Consider the following 25,640-nt stretch of genomic DNA (forward strand, 5'->3'; position numbering starts at 1 on the left):
AAATAAATTCGCTCCTTTATTTTGTTACACTTAGTTTACGCCCGGCGTAGGGTGTAATTTTTAAGTGACACGGCCAATGAGAAATACGGCTGACCTGGCCATTATTTCACCGTAAAAAATAATGAGATTCCAACGGGTCATCCGATACCATCCTCGCGTTTCCTCTCCCTGAATATATTATCTAAACACTTTGTCGTGACGATTATGTGACTAATGTTTCAACTTTGCAAAGAAATGAAAAATTACATAAGTATCAAATGAAATTTTCTTGGAATTGATTAAAAGAAATGTTTAGATACATTATAAAGATAACACGATTCTATTTCGTCACCATCTATCGAATGATAAAATGTTTTATTTAAATTTCGTCGAATGAGATCCTTGAATCTGAATTTAATGAATATTTATTGCAAAATATCACTGATCTGTGTCGCCCATTTACGCCTTCGCGAATTTTTTTAAACCCAAATGACAGTATCAAATTCAAAGATTGAAACGTGAAATTATTTAGGAAAATTTTTTAAAAATTTCTTTCAAAAGACGGGATAAAAATGTTGGTTCGGAGGAATTGGCTCATCAGGTCGTGGCCGTCGAGCTGATCGTCCGAGCAGATTCGAGCGGGTTCCACGGGGACATTTCTCGCATTTCGTGGCGAGCCGCAGACACGTGTTGCCGACACGGTTTTATTGGGATTCGCAAAATTTCTACGATCGTTTCAGCCGGCCAAAAATCCGATCTCCGCCGAGGGATACCCCTTTTCAAGTTTTCCTTTATTTTCTCCAGCTCGGTGAATCTTTCAATTCATAAACTTTTCTAATAAGTAATAGTCTCTCGACCCGTGTTTACATAAAATAACAATTGTCTTCCGATCCTATACAAGCACATTCCATTGACACGAACTTACAATACAATCAACAGACTGATTAGAGGAAGAAATATTCCGAAGCACGTTACAACTTAGGATTCATCGATTCCCTTCGAAACGAAACGTTGAATGACTGTCAAGACCCTAAAAAGTGTCCATGGCCCATTGAACGCAAGCTCGATTGATATTCTTTCGGGATGATATTTCTTCCTCCCCCGCACGGTGCGTGACACCGTGCTCCTCGTCGAATTATCGAGGAAAATCTAACGAAAATGTTCGATCGATTAGCCGTGGCTCACGCTAATGCTCGCTCAGTGTTAACACATCGGCTAGCTAGCTTCCGGCTTCTGATCGTCTCCTCGTTCGTCCCTGCTGGCCACTCGTATCGTCTTTCTTAGCCGATTGTCGATGCAGGTAACGTTCTGACAACGGTTGAACGATGCAGACGGTGTCAACGGTAAATGGTTATGACGGGGACGCTTTGAATCGTTGATTTCCATGATGTCACATTACACGGAAACGCTGCTTGTCGACACTTGATGAGCGACGGGTCACGATCCATCCTCCACGCGACGATTTATCGTCCTGGTTACTTCGAACATGGAATCGATCGTTCGATCTACCCGATTAACATTGCTTCGTGTTAGTTCGATCGAAATTAATTCTCGGAGTAAAAGAAGAAATACATAGAATATTTGATAATTAATTATCAATGAGAGATAATGAAATGCCGAAAAGAGGACCGGAAGGTAGTCTCTTTCTACAGATAGAGCAACGTGACTTCGTTTCCTGTTCGAGATAAAATACCATAGTAGACCTACTAACGATAGATCTACATCCTGCACGTGTGAGACCAGCAATTGTCTATTAATTAGGTCATTACTCTGAGATAATTTCTGGGTGGGTGGATGTGTCAGAAATAAATCGAACCATTTCCATTCATCGTCCACTTTTCCTGTTTGAAGAGAAAAGATGGGGGTGAACCAGGGTTCCCTTTCAAATCACGGGAAACAATATACGTCTGGAAAATGTCAGCGAGAGGATCCGTTAAGGGAATCGTTAACTATCCTGTTCGAAGGAAGACCGTGTGCAGTCCCGATGGTGTCCCATGGAAGTGGTAATCGGGGATGGTGGTCACGGCTGAACGCGGTATAATCGGTGGCGATGAACGATCGATCGGCCAGCAGGTCGTAACAACACGAGAAACATCGAAACGACGGGTTTACCACGAAAGAAACGGTGACTTACCAATGGATGATTAATCATTGAACAATGGCCGGTGCCAACGGAAGGCTGGCTGGCACTTCGAAGTCGCCACCGGGCAGCTACGTCTACCTGGAAGCCTGCCAATTAATCACGAATCGTGTGCACGCCTTGTGTACCTAAACTCACGGGGACCGAGTTAGGAGTACCATAAACAAAACACGGGAACGATCGAGCCTTAGGGCCCTTAAAGGTTGCCTGCTTTGAAATATTGTCCGTGTGTGACGGACATTCGTGACCAGCCAACTGGACAGGAAGGAAGTGCTTTCTATCTCTTCGCGGATGCTTGACTATTATACAAGTGTTTTTCAAATTATAATTAATTCTCGTGGGAATTTTGAGGAAGAAAGTCTTTTCGATTCTTCAGGACGATAACTGACAATTTATTTTCAAGCCTCAATTAATTTAATTCACTGAATACCCATAGAAAATCCAGGTGAGAATGGAAAATCTTATTGTAGTGGCTTTAAGGAAGGAAGTCTTTATGATTCTTCAGAGGGTGATTGACACTTAATTTTCAAGTCGAAATATTGATTCTAGCCTCAATTAATTTCATTTACTGAATCTTTATTATACAAAATCCATTCGTAAAATGAAACGTAAAACCGTGTCCCGTCTTGTAAGATTTCTCTTCTGGTTGTCGGTTCGAAAATATTTCAGCTGGTCGCGTTTCACGTAGCCTCGTCACACCCCAGAGTCGCTTAAAGGACAGGAGGACGAGCCCGATCGATGATAAATGAATAATTCCCGAACGATGCTATCGTTAATTACACGTAGCCTCAACAATGGTGTGATTGTCTCGACCGATACACGGAGCAACCCCTCTTTGACCCACCACCCCTTCAGCAACACCCATTCTCTTCCGCGTCTCTCTCTATCAAACAGCTTAGCCAGTTGTTCGTGGTTCCTCGACCTTCCACGTCCCATGGGTACCATCCCCTTCCCCTCGGACGTTATGCTGCGTGTAGGTGCCATTATGGTCGCGTCCGTGAGGAAGGTGGGCGCCAAACTTTTAAATCGACGCCTCCGCAATCAAATTACAGACCGGGACACGACGATGCCCATGCATTATTTATGGCCGATGCCGCGTGCCTCGTACAAACACATCGATTCATATGTGTGCGCATGTTTGAATATAACCGAGAGCAGGGACGATAGAGAGATCCGAGTCGGAGGGAGAGACACGAACGGGTTACCGTAAAGGCGTTGATAATTCGATGACATTATGGTAATGCTAAACGTGATTCCTTTATCCAGTTTATGCAGATTCCGCGGGGGCAGGTTTTAATCACCGTGAACCACCCCGGAAATTAACGTTTCGTCTTCCGTGAACGAGAATCTCGTTTGATACTCTTGGAATAATTAAAAATACGATTCTTTGTATCTAAACTCTTTTCTAAAGAAAGATTTTAATTTTAATTAATTTCGAAGATACAAGGGTGAATCTATTGTAGAAAAAAATTTTTTTCAGCGTCATGAAATTATTCTTCTTTCAAAATTGCTTGAAAATAGGATATTCTAACGCGAGTTCTAGCTTGATGATTAGTCAATAAGTTTATCGCGGTTGACAGACATCACGTATCGGTGGTTAAACGTGTTAAGCCATTATCGTCGTCGCTCGCATGACAGGAATATTCGCAGTCGCCACCCATGGCGCGAGAGAAGGGTGCCACCCTGCTCGCACCCTCTCTTCCTCGTGAACGCGCGCGAGAATATGCGCTGTATCGTCACCGTGCCGCGTGACGCATATTTACGATGCAAAGTGTGCCTTATTAAGCTTCTTTTCGCGAGAAGTCATTGCTGCTCGACACGGAAGTCGACGACTTCGATTCGGGTCACCGAAAATATATTTTTTCGTTTAAAGTCGCGGAAGGGAGACTTTCAGAATTTTAATTCTACTTCCAAGAAATTTTAAATTGTTAATTATCACTCGAAGAAAGGTGCGACAGATGAGGCGATTGATATTCCGCTACGCAACGTTCGTCATCGTTTCTTTCTTTCATTTCGCATCTCTTTTTCTGTCATAAACACACTTCCAGCGATTCGAATCGCGTCTAAAACGTGAAAGAGGCGTGTGACCCTCTTCAGGGATGCCAGCACGCGTCGATGCCGTCATAATCGATTCCTCGAACGTCTGTTCGCCAGGGCGAAGTTGTTAATGACGATGGCAGAATATGCCAACGACCACCCTTGAGCATTTCGCCGATTTCGAAGCAACGTTTCCATTCAGAAAGAAACGTACGAACGAAATTACAGGTTTCGCAAAGCTGCTATGTAAACTCAGTCATTTTCCATGATTTGAAAAGAATTCTTTTAATAACCCTAGGCTTCCCTTAGTTTCTTCGAATTATACTCGAGATTCTTCAAATTTTTGTCTCCCTTGTATCCACGATTTACCTAATTTTCATAGATTCTTGAGAGATAAAGAATCCTTTTCAAGGTGCTCTTTTAAAATTTGAGGAGAATATTTTTTGAAGGAAGACGGGAAGGAAGCATGTTCGCAAAATCTGGCCGTAATTTTTTTCATCATTATCTTGCGAGTATCTTAAGCGGTTCTACCGCGAATTCTCGAAGGCGGATGCCAGCTCGTCCGCAAGACGTGCGAGGAATTCGTGCGAATTCGCGGAAAAGGATACAGGCGAAAAATGTGTGTCCTGCTTCTTGGATGCTCGCATGCGTTCTCCTCATTAGGAATTGTTTACACTCGTTTAACTCTTAAGAAAGACCTCGAGCTACCTTGACATCGCCAATCCCGAGCAACTTGATTTAACCAACGATCCATTTCTGGCGATATGTTTCTTGCTTCTCAGAGACTGGAAAATATGTTCAACAAGGTTGACAGAGATTCGTCCTTGTTTCTCCAAAGTGGCAAGAATCTGTTAGAATATTTATTCATATTTCAAATTTCTTCAAAGTCGAGGCTATTCTGAACAAAATATCCCCTCTTTCGAGCCGTGAAAAGAAATCAGAAAATTAGATCCGTTTCCGGGAAAGAGCGACAGGCAGAATCTTGCGATCTGAAAGGTATGCCTCTTAACTTTTTCCAAAGTCAAAAATCGTTCTCTCGTCCAGCTCCATTGTGCTGGTTAACGAGATTATCGCCACTATTCAGGCTAACCGTCGACGGGAAAAAATAAATATTTGGAGGGGCCATTGTGCGGCGTTCTCGTGCGAGCGCAGATGCGAAATGGCCGCGAGGGTGGAGCCGAAAGGGACAGAAGGGACAAACGGCTCTTTCCGTCGAGAACGAGATTCCGCGGTTTTCTTCAATGCTCGAACAGATTGAAACGTCAACCGGCTGCTCATTGTTGGTTAATGTTGCTTTTACGAGCGGTGCACTTCGTGACTTTCGAAACCGGAAACCCGCTGCAGACGGGAATAATATTTTGGGGTGGGGATTTCTCGATGAGATAAACTAAACCATCTACAGTCTACTTTGGAGTAGATAAACAAGATGATAAATAATGTAAAATCCTGTTTGCCATCTTAAAGTAAAAAAGTGATTAATGAATATTAAAATTAAATATCTTGCATACCTCTATGTTTTATTAAATATTTAATTTTGATGTTCGGAAAGTTCTACTGTTTTTAACACATTATCCACCAGCGATAAATAAAATAGATATACATTGTCATTTATAACAATGACAAGTTAAAATTAAAAGTGTAACCTTCCTTTTTAGTTTCCTCTTAATTAAAGTATATCTAATTTTCATTAATTTAATTTTGATTCTGTTAAAAAACCTATTAATAGTCTTCTGGTAGATATAGTGTTAAAATTTCTAATCAACCAAGTCTCAGAATTTAGGATATCTTTTATTTCCAAGAAAAAGGTAGTATGAGATTTAGCGATCCACTAAAATCATATTTGCTCAACTTCATCGGAAATTCGTCACAATAAAAAGCAATATTGGAGAAGAAAGGAGGGAAGGAATATGGTTTGACATAGGATCGGTTACCCATTGGTCTATACCTGGTGGTCCTCGCTTCTGCAGCACCTCTAATCTAATCCGACAGGTCACCGATACACAGACCCCTCGGATTAACCGGCGTTTTGTACAGGTTAGCCTACCGATTTCGGTCTTCCCTTGACATCCTCGAACTCGCAGGATATCTTATCTGCTCCTTTCTACCAGCTAAGGATCACCTTAAAGACGACTTTGTAAGCTGGCGTAACAAAATGCAACCTTCGCTACCAGCTTGTTTTACAACAGGCAATTTAGATTAACTCTGATGTACCAATTTATTCTTCTTTCCTTTCTTTTTTCATTTATCTTCAATTTAAAATCCACATAAGTGTAGGAATCGCAGGGTAACAACTATGTTTAATAGTTGTCTCCTCGTGTTCTCTTGTGAGAAGAAGAAGAAAACGAGCAATTGTGTCAATAAATTAATAAATTATTATTTTTACACTAATGAACCGTCCAACTTGAATTTCCAAAATTCTTTGAATATCTAATGAAACTTTCAAGGATAATAAGCATATTTAATAAGGGATTCTGGGAAGATTCTAAAAATGTATCAAATTCCAAGTTAATTATTCGAGTAATTCCGAGAGTCCTTGATTAATAACATCTTTAATCCTCGTTCCCCGGAAGAACGTACTTAATATCTCTTTGCTAAAAATCTGACACGGCGATCTCTGAAAAGGCTGATGAAAAAGGAGACGGAGGATGTTCTTGTGAAAAATATTAAAACATCTCCAGACGATTCATTATGTCCTTTTTAGGGTTTTTTACGAGCCGGCAGGATCCTCGGGTCGTGTAAAATCACCGGGAAGAATAAAAGAAGGGAAAATACGCGAGGAGACATCGGGCGTAGTTGCTCTAATCTTGCGATCAAGTCGTTGCTTATATTTTATCGTTCCTCGAAAGCGATTTCGCCTCGAAGGCAGATCGATCGATCGATCGTCAATGGCGATCACGTTGGTCGGCTCTTGTTTACATACTTGGACGGTGACCACTTCTGAATATGAATTCTTGCCTACCAGCTTTGAGCACGTTCTCGAAAATCTTGTATAATTTTGTGTCCGTGTTTCTCCTCTCTACCTCCTACCCCTTTTACCGTTCATAAAGAATAATATACACGTTAAAGTGTTCATAAAGAATAATGTAAAGGATAATAATATAGAAGATCATACAGAAGAATCTTTGATGATAGAAAATTGAGCATCTTCGGATAATTTCACAGTTTCTTCTCCTTTTAATTGTAATAATATATTTGGATTTTTCTCACAAGCTGTTGCGCGAATACATCGCTTCTTGATCATTTATTTTTCATTAATAAGTTGAATCAGCACACGTTTCAAAAGAAGCAGGTTAATTTAAAAAATCCAAAGCAAGAGTTTCTATTCTTTCCTGGAGCGGAGATTTAGGGGCGCGTTAAGATCGTCTCATAGGGTGTTTCGAGCACCCTGAAAAATCTCCGGTTCCCTTTTTCCGCGATTATCCTCGCCGGGGTATTGTCTGGCTCCTCCAGGAATCCGCGATCCTCTCGAGGGACTTTTTAAGCTCGACTTTTACGGGCTCGTGGACACGCTTTTAAAAATCGTCGATCCGTGCAAGGGGGGCGTGCACCAGAAACATTTCCAACGTGAACCGTCGAAATATTTTTATGGCATTCGGTCTTTATGGGGAGAACGGGGTTTCTTAGGACTTTGATTGTTTTCCTTAGTGACGGCTGGGAAAAACTAATAAACAACCCTTTCGATAAGAGGGTGTTCTAAGAATTTTTAGTTATTTTTATTTTTCAAATTCTTTGTATCGAAATTGTAAATTGGAAGTATCGACAGGGAAAGTGGTAAATATTGGAAGGGAATTGGTCCAAGGCGACGCCTTTTCCCTGGTCCACATTGTTGGACCTAATTAATTAAGCACGGTGCCATGGCGGCGGGAGAATCGTAAACTTTAATAGCGAGCTTCGTGGAAAGAAAGCAGAACCCTGGGGGTTTATTTACATCGCTTCCGCGGCGAACGCGGAACACCGTGATGACCGAACAGGGTAGAGGAGTAGGGGAGGTCATAAATGGCCGTTTATTACCACGGTAATATTACCGTCCACTTAAGGACCGCGCGTTTTATAGGTAATAACTCATTTGGAAATTAGGCTCTTTAACACAAAGCCCTTGCTTTTCGATAACCATCTCCTCCCGCGGACCCAGCACCCCTCTAAATGAAAGACCAACTTCCATTCTCTGTGACCAGCCCTTATTTCCCTCATTTTTATCATTTCATCTGGTAAATTTATCCGGGAGAGTGACAATGGTGTTTAGATATGTTTGATGGTTTCTATTGTTGTTGGTGGATTCTTTGGGGGTTGAATTATTTTATGGAGTGTAATATGACGATTTCTTGGAAATAGAAGTTTTTTATAGTCTCAAAAATGAATATTCGGTGGATTTTTGGGACTTTCGAATAAGAAAAAGGGTTGTAAAGTGTTTTTAATTGAATTGAAGGGTAGGAATTTGACTTAAATTTAGAATTTATTATAAAACAACTGAATTACACGATTTTTTATTTTTATTTATTTACGTTCAAGAATCATTGAGAAATCGTTAATACTTTTATAACCGACCGATATAAACGAGATTTTATAGCCTAGCGTTGATAAAAATCGCTCGATTTCGGACGTCAGAGAGTAAGAGAAGATTTCATTTTATAGGTGGCGTGGTTCGGTCTAATTGCCTGGCTGAAGAGACGCGAAACGATCGTAAAGTAACGCTTCGATTTTTCCTTACCTTGCACCCTTTCGCTACCCCTATTAAAATGGTTCCACGACGGTCAAGCCACCGTAATAAATATGATAACATTTCAGAAACCGTCCGACTTTTAATGAACATCTTTAGTTCGTATTAAATTATAAATTATGACAATCTTATCTGTCGTTTAACGAACCAGACGTTTTACGTTCGTCGTTAATATCCAACCAACACCTAACTGGTTCATTCCCTTTGCCCGTTTCGATCTCAGACAAAATCAACCTCGGATTTTTATATTTCATCTTGATTCGACCACTATACGCGTCCAACGAAACGATTTTTATCGGTGAAAGTTGGGGTGGAGTCGTTTCACGAAGAAAAGGGAAACCAGATGTGATTTATCTGAACTTTTGTAAAGGATTCATGTCTTAATATACGTTCTGGAATTTTTTTGGAGATATAAACCTTTACTGGGAATTTATTTCAATCCAGAATGGTTAAAGGTGTTTTCCACCTGGTGTAGGAATTTTTGTTAATATTTCTATTTTTAACCCTTTGACTGCTATTGACAGACATATGCATTCTTAATCTTAATTAAATAAAAGTTATTAATGGATATTACTAATTATATGTAACGAAACAGTGAAAAAAAATTACTAAATTACTGATTTAATTTTTATTTCGTACACACAGAATGTTTAAATCTAGAATACTCAACAGTAAAAGGGTTAAATAAAGATTCAGTACATCTATTAAGCTACCGTTCATCCAGTCATTTTTTCTATTCGACGAATAAATAGCGCTCGGACGGTGAAGAAAACGATCGAGCTCGCTAAATTCCAGCCGGAGGAAGGAAAAAACATAAAATGGCTTTGTTATTGGTCGAACGAGCCGTTTCCACCGATACGGATCCGAGTCGCGAGATAATCCGATCTCTTCCCACGTGGCGCCCCGCAGTGTAGACGTGGCTTTATTAGCCGTCAATTGTTTGTTCAACATTCCCCAAAAACCCCCGTAAACGTTCGTTCGGCTGATTTACTACCAGCTAGGAGAGAGCAGGACAGAGAGGGTAGGTCCTTGGATGCCTCGAGTCGCAGGATCCTTCTTTAAGGATCCAGCCACGACCTGCGGAGGCGTTTCACCTTCAGGAAATCGCAACCCCTCCGCCAATTCTTTTTTTACCTGCTCCTCGAAGCACCTTCACCTTGTCGATGAAATCCTCTTTTTTTGCCATTTTTTCATTATTACTTTAACCCTTTGATTGCTTTCCCTTCATTTCTCAATTTATTTCGAAATTCTCTTTTTGCCTCTTTGACTGCTTTCCCTTTATTTCTCAATTTATTTTAAAAATGATAGTTGGAAAGATGGTAATTTTCAAATACATGAATAATTTTTTCAGACTTTGATTATTCGTCAAAAACTCATCGTATTGTCCGTATAAAAAAAAAGAAAAAAGAGTAGAGGATCAGAAGATAAAGAGGAACTTTCAGTGAATGATATGTGAAGGTGGTGGATGAAAAATTTCTCAAGGATCAATGACGATAAATCATCAAGGAACTCGTCGATCGTGACCCTGTTGAACAGTTCGCGACCGATCGAGGTGGCTGCGTGTAACTATAATAAGCCACTGCGAGGCCATTAGTTGGATTATTAAATTTCTTAGCGGTGGCGAGGGTAGATTGGTCGAGGGAAGGTGGAGTGAAGCAGGGCTCGCGTTTAGGCAGCCATTAGTCGGAGATTTACGTCGAGCCGTAACTCATCGTACTCGTTTGTGTTCCTCTTTCCTTCTCTCTCCTCTCGTTTGTTCTTCGTTCGTTGCTTCTCTCGAGGCCAGTTCTGGACCTCTTTCGGACCCTTTCGACGCTTCGACAGACTCCATTCACCGTGGCCTCGCCATTGGTCGATCCTTCATTCCGCGTTTGACCCGTTTATTTTTTCTTTACCGTAATAACACTGGGTATACCGAGGGTAGACAAAATAATGGAAACGTTGAGAAATTTTTCGAATACAAAATAGGAAGGCTCAATTGAAAAATTAAGATTCTCACAAATTTTTTAATTTTAATTTTAATTTTTGTTAGTCTAAGCGGTGTTAGAACTCGCGAAAGGTGTCGAGGAGGGTGCGAAGGAGGTTTTGGGAGCAGGTGCCGTGTAATAATGGCAGACCGGAAAGGCATGGTCCGGTCCGGAAAACGAAAATGTACGAGCTTGGTCAGCTATTTCTGGCCTGACATTACCGGATGATTTGTTGGTTTGCTCGTTCGTACCAGCGCACTTTTATCCTCGTTATATTCGCGATCGCCTTGACATCAACGAAACTGCTCGACTCTGAAGAGAATTTGCATAACGAATGGTTCGGGTAACGATCACATCGTAGATAGAGGCTTTAGAAACGACCAATTCACCTGTGCCTTTTTTTTTTTTCTTAATTGATTGATACACTGTAGCCTCGTTTTTGTGTCACAATTTTCTGCATGACTGTTGGAATATTAAATAACAGCCGAATGAATGTTGATTTCTGATAGTAAATCTGGAGATGACATTTGTTAATGTTGCTGGAGATTTACATCGAGTTCTGTTATTTTCAGATATTCAAATTCTTCAGGTTTTTCTTGGTAATAAATATTTAAACGCGCTCTGTCAGTAGGTGTCGTTTATAACCCGCCGCTAATTACGAAAGGTGTTAATTGAATATGGTTACGAATCGAGGCGTTGAATTGATATAGAATCATTTCTAAAAATTCTAAAATTCCATTTCTTAAGAGAACACCAAATTTCCATGTTCCTCGATGAATCATCGTCCAGGTAAGGTGTAGTATTAAAACGCCAAAGGGTACTGTTTCACCCCGTTTACCACCCCGCGGTCGAGCGAAGAATCGCCATGTTTACGAAGAAACTCGCGAATGAAATCGGCCAGCGAGAAAATATCACCGAAAGTATCAGCCTAATGGCCTCTGCCATTATTCTTATTTATTGCCACGGCCAGTTACGTGCGCTGGGCATAAATAATCTTAGGTAATTGCGGCAGAGGAGCCGCTGAGTTGTCTGCGAACCCTTTCTCGCGGCTTGTTCCATCGTTCGCTAATGAACGACGTCGAATAAAGTTATCCTCGTTGAACCGTGCATGAAAACTCGGTGAACACGTTCGATCGTTCGTCAGGAATCATTGAAAAAGAATGAAATCGAAACGATTCGAGCTGATTATAGTCTCGTGCCTTAATTTATCGAACATGGAGGGCTGTTCTTAAGAGACTTTGAAATTCTTCTTTATCTCTTTACTTGAGTATCTAATGATCGTGATAATTTTCTTATAAAAATTGGAAATATTTTAATGATTCTTTTAACCATAAGGGTGTTAATGTTAAAAGCTTCCCCTCATTTCTTCCTCTGCCTCTTTACCAGGAAACTGATAAAAAGAAGGCTTGAATTGTAGTATCAAGAAGAGGTTGGTCAGTTTGGGAACGGTTTTCGTGATGGCTGCGTTTAAATAAGGCGTTCGCGGTCGTTGCTCAATGCAGAGGGGCCCATTAATTCAACGATTTATACACGGGACCAAGTTGCGAAAGACGTCGTTACGAGGGTGACGCAAGATATCATTATCGGCGGTTTGTCTGCGCTAAAATGACGCTGAAAATTTCGCTCGGGAGGATCGTGCGATGAACGGCAGCATCGGCGTAGAGGGGAAGGAAGGGAAAGGGAGCAGAAAGGGTGATTTTTTCGTGGACGAATGTTGGAACCGGTCGATGATTTGTAAGCACGTCGACCGGTTGTTTATGACGACCTAGGCAATTGTTTAACTTAATTGCACGCTGTTACGTCGGCACAGTTAGCCTCCCCATATAATAGAACGCCTTCGTGGCCAGAGAGAGAAGGCGTAACGAGTCGAGAGGATAGAGTTATTACCTGTCCGGGACTTTTAGAGCCCCCCCTCTTCTTGACACGCCCTTCCAATGTACCTGTTATTAGTAATGCAGACTATTAGGATTTTTCCTAACAACACCCTGTTCCTTTTTTATATTACCATTTTCCCATTTATCGACTTCTATTGGATCATTATAATACTAACACCCCTAATACCAGAATAGGTCATTAGAAATTTAAAAACAAATTCAAGTGGCATTAGTATCAGATTATTAGGTTGGTACGTCAATTTAACCCTTTGCGGTCGTATTTACCGCTGCGGTAAAAGTGTTTTGGTGGCTGAGTCATTTCGCACAATATTTCTATAAAGTCGAAAAATAAAAACCGCAATTATAATTGCACTCATGTAATAAAATGAAGCACGATTGAATTAACCCGCGAAAAAAGGGGTTGAAAGAGAACATATCAATGACGACGTCCAGCTGAAAAACAGGACTCAAATGCATTGTACCCTGTAACTGGGTGCAGATTTACCTATTCGTTCAGCTCGCCAAGAGCATTGGTAACAAACGAGAAGAGGAATCGCGTGTCGCGATCGTTCGGCCTGAAAACGATCCTCAAACGTGTCGTTTCACCAAGCGACGCATTTTATTGGGCAGAAAATTCTACGATAAAGCACGGCACTTCTGGTCCCTTTGTGATTCTTGCCAGGGACACGGCGAGGATCCGAGGGAACTTTATTAAATTCGAGCCTCCGTAGTGATTTATGGCGCGAACCGTGAATCGCGAATACACTGGAAACCTCGAAGAGAGAAGACGAAGAGGATTGAACATAGTGCCATTGGGTGAAAAAAGATTTTTGGTATCGAGCAATTAGGTGGAAAATTTGGGTGCCATTTGAATTTTTGAAATCTTACCAAATAGAATACTATAAATAATTTTTATAAAATTTTCCACGTGAAAAGATTATTTATAACTCGATGGAAATTCTTTGGAACATCGAACACCATAGAAGCAAAAAGTCAACGTCGAAGAAAAGAAGGGAAGAAAATGGTCCAGAAGAATTGTAAAGCTTCGAAAGTATCAAACTCGCCGGCATTCTTGAGAAATCGATCTCTCGACAGGAAGTATCGATGTCCCCGACACTCTTCTGGCTCTCTACCCAACAATGCCATTCCAATGGACATTTTCCAAATGAATTACTCCTGCGTGACGTCTCAATCTGCGAACAAAATCGTTGGAAAGCCGAACAGAATATTAGATACTCGTGAGGAGGGCATAGAAAATTTGGCCGCATTCACGGTCCTGTACCGCAGGTGGCGTTTCTTCTGGTTTCACAGCGATCGGCAAAAAAGGTCAACCTGCGAATTTCCACGCTGTCTCGTTCCATTGTCCTGCGAGAAACAGGGGTGTGCTGGTCGGTTTCCTAGCGTTCGAGTATAGATTTCAAGGTGTCCATTGTCGGAGTACCTTTAAGGACCTCTTTTACGAGCTCCGAAAAGGAGAAGGACTCGTGCTGCCGCGGGACCATTGTCCCGGTCAATCTTTGCCTCGTTAGCCGCTTATTTTCGCACTTATTTACACGCCCTCGACAAAAGGGCCACCCTTCGACTCGCGCGTGGTGTCCCCTTTGATATTCTTTCGAAAAAGAAAAAGCACCGCCCCCGTGCGTGGCCTTTTTTCAAAAAGAACGACTCGTCCAGAAAATTCTAAGAACTGGGAGAATGGACAGGGGATGATGATTTCTTGAAGAGTTTCAAGTACCTTTTTTTTTTTAGAAAGATGGTTAGGATAGTGTTGAATTTATTTATTTTTTAGATACCATAAGTGCCATTTTTGCTATAAAACTTTCTTAAAATTATTTCTATTATATTAACACGTTTAGTTGAAAATGGCAGAAAATGAAAATTTATCGTTATTCGCGTGAGCTCTTCTTCTCGGTCCGCTAATAGCTTGAAGTCCCAGTTAATTTTGCCATCAGTCATCCCGTCGTTTGTTCCGGGAACACGGGAGGACGTTGGCGCACGAATCTCATCAGAGTTAGTGCCGGTTTAACGTCGAGACAATGCTGGCCCGTTTTCACTCTCGATCCCATGGGGTGTGACCACCTTTCTCCTCCTTCTCCACGGTACTTTTCCTTTCTGGTAAGGTGCGAAGCGTGACAGTGGCCGGGAAAATTAAACGATCCTTTGTAGTATCCCTGAAACAATTTTTGTTCCATTGAAATTTTTTAAATTAACAAATTTTAATTATTACAATGTCTCGATATGAAATCGTGTTGTAAATTCAATTACCAATATCAAGTTACTTGATCCAGGTTCTCGTTCATATTTATCTCCCTGTTCAAAATGAAAATTAACCTGATTATCAACGGATGACACGAAGTCGACAGGTATCAGACGTATCGTGTTCCTTATATCAAGTCACTTAATTCAATTACTCCTCTCATTAAACTTAATCTGTCCATAAAAAAGAAACTTCGATCGTTGTTGATGGCGTGAAAGCAACGGTCCGATACTTTCGACGAATATCGTATTCGTCAGATCATCGATACGGCACCGTTCGATCCAATTACTTCTCTTCGTCAAAATTAACAGTTCCCCGATGCAAACGAAATGACCCTCGTAAACTGTGCATTCTGTCACCTACAAGATGTTCCATAAAATGGCATACAAATTGGTACTTCCGAGAAAATATGAGGAAGAATAAAATGATAACTGTTCGTTTTAAAATCTTAATTCGAAATTTTTAAATAAATTTCTTGGTATTATCAATCAGATTATCACCTGTCACAAATTATGCGTCTTAATAATATTGAATTCATTTTCGTGGAAATAAATTTTCTTATGAAACGAACCTGGAATATATAAAAAGGCCAATTTTACCTTACTCCTTTTGCAACATTGCCAAATATTCCCGGGTCTCTCGGGTTACGAAACAGCCTGTAGTAAATGCAGGAGACGAAACGCGGTCTCGATTTGAATAACGACCGAAAACGTTCGAAAACGAGCCTCCTGAGGGACGTTTACGTCGTTCGAGTTTGGTCCCAATGAAAACGCATTACCTGTGTTCCTCGGTTTTTTTGCTGTTTTATCGGGAATATCGCGTAAAGTACAGGCAGCATCGATGGGAAGTTACTTTATTACTCGTTTCGTGGAATATTTTCGACCAATCGTTTCGAGCATCTGCCTCGTCACTGGACGTTTTCATGCACATTTCTGTGCCTGAATCGAAGCTACTCACGAAATGAACGAGGTTGGTTTAATTGAACGTCTTGTTGAGCTGAAATTTACTTGATCGTAATCGAATTTTAATTAACCAACCAGACGAATATCGCACGAAACTGCCTCTGATTTATTTCAAACGAAGATTTGAAACTTTTTGCAATCAGTGATTGGAATTGGAATAAAATCCTCGAGCATACGTGTAACATCTTTAAAATTCAGGATAAATGGATATCCTTTGAACCATTACACCCAATCACAATATTTGTTAACCCTATAATTTTTCAACACCCTTCAAGCAAGATTCATCCTTACCGAGACAAAGTGGATGCGAAGAAAAAGAAATTCATAAGTTGGAGGCTGAACCACGATCCTACGTTCAGTCTCGTCAAACAAAGCCACGAGAGGGTTGATTTATTAATTACCAGAGAGTTAATTAGTCAAAGTCGTGACCCAGATGAGAGAGGATCCTTGGTGGAGCCACGAAATGGGGGACTGGTTAGTTGGCAAGCGTGGTGTATCGAAAGAAGAAACCAGTTCGAAAGAAGAAGAGGAAAAAGAGGAGGAGGAAGAGGGTGAAGCTGCCGAGCGGACGAAACGTGCTAATATACGTACGGACCATAAACAATCATCATAAATATTTCGGTCGACACATTAGCCGGCTCGTCTGCCAACACTGGGGCCCACCTTTTGCAATCCCTTCGTCCTTAATCACACGAGCGATGGAAAAGGACGAGAAAAAGGGCGCTCCCGTTCCATCCAGGATCGTACTGCTTCCTCTTCTAATTAAGACGATAATAACGACTCATTAATTTGCCACCCCAGCTTTCTTTATCTTACAGCCAGCTTGTTGGTCCTATTTTATGCCTCTCTTATTTCACTACTCTTTGTTCCTCGGGCAAACCGATGATCGTTTGATTCATGATTCGTGGATTTTGCGGACTGGCATGATTGAAATCGAGGGAGGAAGAGAATTATTCGAAGTAAATGAAACGTAAAATGAAATCAACTTGAAAATTGAATTTTATTTTCATTAGTTCCATAACGAACGTCGATCGTTCATGAAAAATGGAAAAAGAAACAGGTGAAGAGAATAGAGGCGCTAATGATATTGAAATAGATGCAAGTTATGCGTCGGCCATTTCGGTTCTCCCCTTTGGCGTTCTCTTCGAGGTCCGTGCTTTCCTTGGGGTCCCTGGGGTTAAGTTACCTTGTTAGTTCTGGCTGCTCCATTGCCGTGTGCCCTCTGGCCAACCCGTGGAATTGCTTTCTATTGTAAATAACGGCTCAAAATACAGCCACCACCGAAATTGATTTTTCCTATCTCCGTTCCTGGCGAATATTTGATTTCCATTCTGAAACAAATCTTTTCGCGATGCACAGGGGTGTAACTAAAAGCGCGCGCGTCCAGCTAATGGGCCGATTTTTAAGTAAAATATTTCTCCAATTAAAAAGAAATTGACATTCGATGCTGATAAACGAAGAACCGTCTGGGGGTTTGCTCGACGATCAATATCGCGGGATAATAAAAGATCGCTAAATCAAATCGTCGTCGCGCGTAGCCAGCGTTGGGTTACTTTGTTACTTTACCGTGAAAACGCAGTAAATTTCGTGCCATAAAACCGGCGGTTTTAGTGGCTACAAATTTGACCGGTGGCCGGTACGCGTTTGCCAGCCTCCAGCAGCTTTAATCCTTCTGCTTGTTGCCTCCATGCAAAGGATATCCCCGCTCGCTACTTTAATGAGCTACGAACTTTTGAATTATGCACCTCCGCCCGTAGCCCGGCATTCATAACGCTCGCGTATACTCTCGCGTGTGTACCTGCTCTGTCCCCCTTTTTCTGTCTCTTCAACAACGAAACGAAGAAGAAGAGGAAGAAGAAGAGAAAGGGAGGATAAAACTGCACGCGCAGGAATCCGCTTGCTTTCTCTTCCTTGCCAACAGCTATCGATCCTCGAGGATCCCAAAGGATTCACGTGACTTTCCTCCTTCCATCGGCAATTTTTGACTTTCCTCTTCTTCCTTTCCTTCCGTTTCGCGCAGAGACGATGAGAAACTTTTGGACGAATTCATTTTTATTAAACGGAGGTGTTGAGATATATTCGGTAAAAATTGTCTCAATTTTCAGAATTAATTTAACGGAATTAAAGGATGGGATTCTTCGAGATTCTCCAGCGAGTCTTTCGAAGAAATTCGTTCGATTACTGGTTCGGTTTCGTGGAAACGGAGAAATTCGCTGGGCAATCGTCGCCTCTGGTGATCGTTTAAGATCGATCGCAATTAGGCCGAGGTGAATTCCACAAAATCGATCGATGTTTACGCAATTACTCGTTCCTCTTCTTTATAATTGAATTCTTACACCTGTTGGAGCGTGCAACTTCGCTCCATGGTTAGGTGTCGATACGATGGGTAATTGGACACGATGATGAGGGTAATGGTAAACCGAAAGAAGATTACAAGAATGATGGGTGAGAGAAAATGAAATCTGTTTGAAGAGTTCCAAAATTCTCTTTAAATCCTTACTAATTGTAATTATTTTTATAATCACTTCGAATGCTCAACATTCATTATCTAAGCACAAATTCCTTAAAATTTCCAAAATACGTACAGATGAGATTCTTCGTCGGCGATCGCGGGGTCGGAAAGATGAGCCGAAAGTGGCCGCGGTAGCGAGGAGGATCCTCACGAATCCTCTTCGAAAATTTCAATCTCCCCCGGGGCCTCTTAAACGCCGGTAACACCGAAATAATCGGCAATATTTAACGGCATTTAATTTCTCCCGTAGCTACCCGTGACAACGTAATAATCCGTGGTGACCCGAACGCCGCGTCCACGACCAGTCGGGCAGGGTGCTATGGGGTGGTTGGTGGTGGAGGCTCATTTCACGGGACCGTAAAATTTCCTCCGTTCGTCCTGTGGTTTCGCTCGAAATCCCCGTGGCGCGACCCATTCGTCATGCTTAAGTATACTAATGCAAGCATAACGTATTAATAAACCGGCCAGGGCCCAGGCGGCGTCATAAATTGTCGAAGGCGCAGGGCCCGGGCCGGACAGGGGCCGTGTATGTGCGCCACGCTCGCATATATCCACATACTTATGGTAATGATAGCCGAGAAGAGAAAGGTGTAAGCCTTTTTCCCACCTGCTGCCCCCCTATGGTGTCGGATATACTGGAAACCTCCTGGTACCACGACTATCCCCACCCCCCGTCGATTTTCGGTACCCTCCTTCTCGGACCTCTCGGGGATCGGTTGATCTCCTTTTCGAACGATACTGCCCTTTCGACACGATCCTCGTCACTTTCGATGCCTTAATTACGCGAATTCTTCTTACCCCCTTCTGTTACTCGCTAATGAATCATTATAGATTGGGGTGAAACTCTTTTTTCATGTTACAAATGTTATTTTTACAAAGGAGAATTTATCGTGATTTGCAATCTTTTCTATTCGATTCAAAGTGATAACTTCATTTTCAACCTCGTCGTAATTAAATAAATTGAATTACTCAAAAGTAACCATGAACTTCGCTAAATATGTAAATCAACAGAAACGTCGATTTCCCGATGAAAAGATCGATCTTGACAGGGAACGGTTCGCGAAAGCCAGGGTACAGTACTGGCACAGAGTCTAAGGGGCACCACGGGCAGTACAGAAGTGATAATTTCGTGATTGAATATATCGAAGGGGCCCCATGCTGTGTCGAACTCGTCCGAGGCGTCCGGGCCCCGTAAGCGAGTATGGGTTACAGGTATAATCGAGCAGCGTCCGGTCGGTGATGGTAAAGCATACATACATTATAACACCATTAAAATACCCCGAGAGAAACACCCTGCGACTTGAACCCTTATTTTACGTCCCGGTATCGTGCCAACGTGCTGCACGTCGTTAATGGCCCGTTCGTTTCTTTCTGCCATCTTTTTAACATTTTCTTTTTTTTTTTTTATAAACGTGGCGTCTAAGAATCCGGGCGATCGGGATGCCCCGCGGTAGAATCGTTATGGGATTTAATTTATCGAAACCCATGAAACGCTTGAAACTCAAATTCTTTCCCCGAAGATTCAGTTGATCGATGACAAAAAATTCTGGTTTAATTCTAATTAACCGAGTAGATCGAGGTGGAAACGAATGATAGTATTTTCTCGATTCACCCGTTTCGTCCTATTTCCCGCTGTAAGGTGTCATTAGAATCTTCTTAGATCGTGTGGCATCGCCCGCTGCGTGGATTCCCTCATATCGTGTACGAGGTGATAAGTATCGCCGCGATACATCACCTAAACAAACAGCTTATGCCGACTGGACTGGAAGGGTTGAAGCACGCAGGATGAACGAGGAGGGGGATGGTGGTAAGAGAAGTTGGAGTGAGATGGGAGAAGAAGGGAGAGTACGCGTGAAAGGGAAGAGGTAGGGACGTGGTTGTTGGCTGGCATTTGTTGGCTTGTGACAAGAGAGACATCCATCGTTGCCACGGGGGGTCCATGAAGTAATTGTCTGCCAGACACCGTCCAATCCGGGACCAGCTCGAGTCTAGATTAACGTCGAACCAAATTCTGACCAGTGACTCTCATTAGGACCCTCCCTCTCTCGCTTCTTCCACTTCCGGATGATTCGGGTTAGCTTCGGATAGAGAACAAAGGAGTTGAGATTAATTAGAAACGTCAAGCGTATCATCGTTTACTTGGAGTGTTAATTAAAAACGTAGGTTTTATTATTTTATATTTTCTTTCGTATCGAAAAAGAATTTAGGAATTTTTATGATGGAAATTAGAAAAGATTGAGAGCTACTGTTTTGACGGACTTTTATGATGCGATTATCTCCGTTCCATTTTATTAGCATCAACCTTTTGGGAGATACTACCCATCTGTCCCAAAGTCAACATTCTGCTCATTGAACACCGTGGAGGATTCGCAAATAAGATCGCAATTAAAAACTTAATAAAAATTGATAGAAACAATGTGCATAATATATTATTGTACGTTCGATGTTCTTATCGGATGTAAGGAAACATTGAACGAGTTAACGAGAGGTTCTTTTGAATCCTCTTAAACGTGGCTGTAATTAAATTTTACCGAGAGTTTCTTTAAACACTTACCACGAACGATTTGCCCGAAATTTACATACTTAAACTCACCGCGGCACATTAATTAACGTCCTCTTAATCAAGTCCCCCTTAATTTGCACAAATTGAGGTACTCGCATGCCGATGAAACTCCCTCGGTTCTTCTTCAATAAATACGTAATTAATATCAAAACGATCCCATTAAACGTAATTACCCAGCGTTTCCGAACGTCTGACTGCGACCACGGTCCTGAATTAACCGCGAACTCGGCTGTCCATCCAGCCTTTTCAAGAAACCACATTGCCAGTGGATCTCAATCATAAATGACCCCTTTTGAAAATTATTATCTTAATTAAAAGCTGCCAATTATTTCACCCTAAAGGAAACGTGCAAAATATTCAAAAAAAATTTTCGTCTAGTCGGTTCTATCACCTTCGACACCCAAATCAAATCCAAAAAACTCAGTACGATAAGATAATGCTTTTATACGCTCTTTCGCGCGAATTTGAAGAGGTTTGAAGCGGATTGGCAGCGTAAAAGTAAGAAAGCAATTCGTTGGCTGAGAACCGACGAGACCGGGCGCCGAAGGATGCCGCGTAAGCGATTTAACGCGGACAAATAATATTGTAAGGTCCTGCTAACGCCACGGAATATTACCATAAGACATGCATCCGAGGTCGAGGGAGTTTCAGGGCCATGAACCAGTCGGGGGTGGTGGTGGAGGTGGGCTGCAGATATGTTTATGCGTTTGCGTATCCGCGCGTGTGCTACGACGTCGCACCCGCTGGGTATCGGTTCGTTTGTTACTTGTATCTGTTTGCACGTGTGCGCACACCTTTGCTCATTCCTGTTGCCTGATGGACCGGCCAGTAGTGGCCAATTCGAGGCTCTTGCTTCGTGTCCGACAATGCGAGAAATATGGAAATGAATAAGATGGCAATGGTATTTATTCTCAGCCCGTTTGCATCATTTGGCTGAAGCCGGAAATGGGCTTGTGGCGTGGAAAGATTTTATTTGCGAAAGAGCATTTAAACGTATTAAAAGATATTTTGATCGATCTCTTACTTGACTTATAGCGATTTATACCAATTACGCCGTAATTAATTTAATGATAATTCATTCATTCATTTAATAATTAATTTTAATCAGAAAAAGTAATAATGAAGTGAATATATTTATATAAAATGAAATATTTGCCTCAGAAATTTTGAACTATATGAAAATATTCAACTATTTAATGCAAATGGGTTAAAAGTATTTGTCCATCGTTAAGAACATTAGGAAAACAAATAATTTCCTTTTTGAATTCAAGGAAGTCTTTTCCTGAAAATCTCAGGATCCTAAGAATCTCTAAATCCCATCCTCTTTTTTTCCAATCGACTCCCAGGAGACGTCGACTTTCGAAAACGCCTTCCTCTTTCACAATTCTCCCGTGAGGTATTTAAGGAAGCACCAAACCCGGACAGGTATATTTCAGGCCAGCATCTTTAATTCCTACAAAATTGGCTTAGCCAGAAAGTCTTGGTAATCCAATTTCTTAGCAACAATTAGCAGCTGATCCTCCGGAGTTTTTGTATCGTTTTAAGCCGGTGCATAGGCACCTGGATTATTCCCGATAATCTCTGTTCATTGTCTTCTATGGGCTCGGATCGATTTACGACGATTTACGAGCCTTGCGGGGGTGGATACCCGTTTTCTGCCCGTTTGCCACGTGACGAGAATGACGCTCGTTAACGATCTATCATCTCTTTATAACCCGAACACGTCAATGCTCTTTGCTGAGTGCTCCGGGCTAAGTTTCCTTGTTGATCATTCGTTTTACGCGCTCGTTGATTAAATGATCGTAAATGTTTCGCGCCTTTCAGTATCTTCGAGACTTTGATTGGGAAGCTTACATTGATTGTAAGCCTTGGAACATGTTGAAGCACTTTCAAAAAGAACGCATCGTAAATTATACTGGGTTAAAACAATTTTTAAATAAATCACATCTATGGTTCGTCAAAATTTCATTCAACTTCCTTCGATTTTGAAACGAACAAACGGCAAGACACTTATCCTGTCTCCATATTAGGAATTAAAGAAGGCAATAAAGGTGAATGCTCGAAACGAGCAAGGTAAAAGAATCCTCGTTAATATCGGATGAGATTCTATAAATCTCGGTGTAATGCGTTTTTACGTATTGGTTGCAGCACATAATGGCGGGTTAATTGTAGGCTAGTAAGGCTGGCCCTCGGGGCTACCTTACATGGACAAATTTATACGTGCTAAACGTAGGTACAGGCTGGCTCATAAATAATGATCCTCCATGTGGGCGAACCTTTTCCACCAATAATTCTATTTCGTCGATCAATTTTTGTCGTTAATGCGCTTGATAAATTAACCAATCCTTAATGGCACGAATGAAAGAAACGTGCAATAAAATCAATGCAATCAATGATACTCAATGAAATTCATTTAAAAGACAGGCACTAGCACTGGAAGTTGTTGCAATGATTATTAACTGCAGAGATTATTAACTTCGCATCGATTTCATTGTATTAACCGATGGATAGTAGACAGGGGTCGATTCTAAACCGGTTTAGACCAGCTGGTATACGAACGGTCAGCAGCCCGTGTCAGCTAGGCTAATTGAACCAGTCGGAGATTAGTTAGCGCGTACTCGCGCCACCTCTAAATATTTTGGCATTAACGACGAATAAATCAACGGTGCACGGTCGCGAATAAATCCTGGAATTAGATGTACCTTGGGAACTCTACGGGGAGAGAAGAAACCCACGGGGATGCGATTTAACGACGATTAGAGACGCTATAATTCATCCAGATAACTCGATTGGATTTCATAATTCATAGAGAATCGCGCGCTCGTTCCATATTAGTGTGAGAAATGATTTGAAATTTCAGGGGTTGATTATTAACACCCTTGCGTCCCAATCGTGACGTGGTTTACAGTTCAAATGTATTAAATGTGATTGATATTTTTGGCATTGATAAATTTTGAATTAATTTCTAATTATAAATTGCTCAATCAAGGATCATGATATTTCATTTTTGTTTATTTGTTTTAAAATTGAAGGAATAAATAGTTAGCTCTGACTAAAAAATATAAGAAAAAGTATGAGATTTCAATAGTTAAATCTTTATTTATAGAAAAAACATTACAATTAAACAGGTGACTAATTATGATTTTAGGTGAAAAGTCGCGATTTTCGGAAATTTTAATTGCGTTGACCGATCTCGATGAAATTTTCATTATGCTCATTTTCACTATCTTTTTCACGATTTCAACAAATTGTAATTTTTTAAAACGCCAAAAGCACATATGTTAGCAAATTAATTTTCGCAGCTTCTCAAAAAACCTCAAGTCATTTGGCCCAATTTTAATGTTAGAAATCGTCCTCCTGTTGAATGATCATCGTCGGTTTCTCTATGATAACCCTGCGTAAAGTCATGAAACCTGTCGGCAAGTAATAATGGAAGCTCGCAATGGCGGCCGATAATCGATTCTGTTATCGAGCCCGAAGAAGGTGGCTATAATAAGACTCCATTAAAGCGATTTGGCTCACGAACAATGCGGCCATTCGTATTCAACGTGTAGGCGCGCGCACACGCGTATGACCGCCATGCGAAACCGATCGTGAATCGGGTTTACTGCCGGTTAACAGTTAGCCTCTGAATCGCACGTGTACGTGTCCAATGGTGCCACGATTCCACGACTTGTAATATAAAATCTGCCTTGTTCCGTAAGCCCGACGAATTGCCTCTCAAACCATTGCCACCGTATTTACAACCCTGGGATCAATTATAAAATTACGATTAAAACGATCGGTGTACAAGGATGAAAATACAGACGTCAAACGGATTGTTGTCACGAAGTATGATTAATTCGATGACACGGTAATTACGTAGCGAAAGAGGGATCGTCGGAGTAGATAGCTCGAAGAAGATAAAGTCGAGCCGGTGTTTCCTTCTGTAGGACGAAAGAGGCGAGCGTCGCCGCGTCCACGTCAGGACGTCGATTTATCTTGGACCGATCTAGTAATTAATTTTAAACGCAATATAATTGGCTGCTCGTAATTTAGTCCCTCTGCCTTCTCATCTCGCCTCGTACACGATTAGGATAACGTACGCTTTCGAATGCCTGTTAATTGACTCGTTGCCCTATTTTCTCTACTTTCTTTCTCGCCGCGTCGATTCTCACCTGGAGATCTTCTTTTCTCGATCCATCGTGAAAGTCTCGAATTGACTTTTTTCTTTGTTTTCTTATTATAGAAACTCGCTGCGATCCCTAAAATTCACCGTCGATTATTTACAAATCGCGTTCAGTTTAAAGTATCACCTGCGGCCGATCGAAAAAACCGATTCACACGGTCGCGATGGAAAGATTTTCGCAGCTAGACCATCGGCAAGAAACGGTTCGAAGCTCGTGTTCGCGATTCTCACCGCGTCCCTTTTGGCGTTGGCAAAAAACCGCTGTTCAAAGAAATTCCACGCGAAACGGACGATCCTCCAGCTCCCTCGATCGTGGTCCTTGCAACAGGACCGATTCCGACTTTCGCCTCATCGATCCTTCCTTTTGCACTCCGTTCGATGTGAACGGATTCCACCGCTTCGTCCTCGTCATCCTGCTTCTTCTTCTTCTTACTCTTCTTTTTCTTCTTCTTCCATTAAAAATG

General features: G+C 41.5%; 1 protein-coding gene across 1 annotated transcript in view; it reads left to right on the top strand.

Moving 5' to 3' along the window:
- LOC117604067 (uncharacterized) overlaps nucleotides 1–25,640 on the top strand; it is a 101,799-nt gene that overhangs the window by 60,933 nt on the left and 15,226 nt on the right. The window lies entirely within an intron of this gene.

Source organism: Osmia lignaria, chromosome 11 (genome assembly GCF_051020975.1).
Source record: "Osmia lignaria lignaria isolate PbOS001 chromosome 11, iyOsmLign1, whole genome shotgun sequence".
NCBI lineage: Eukaryota > Metazoa > Arthropoda > Insecta > Hymenoptera > Megachilidae > Osmia > Osmia lignaria.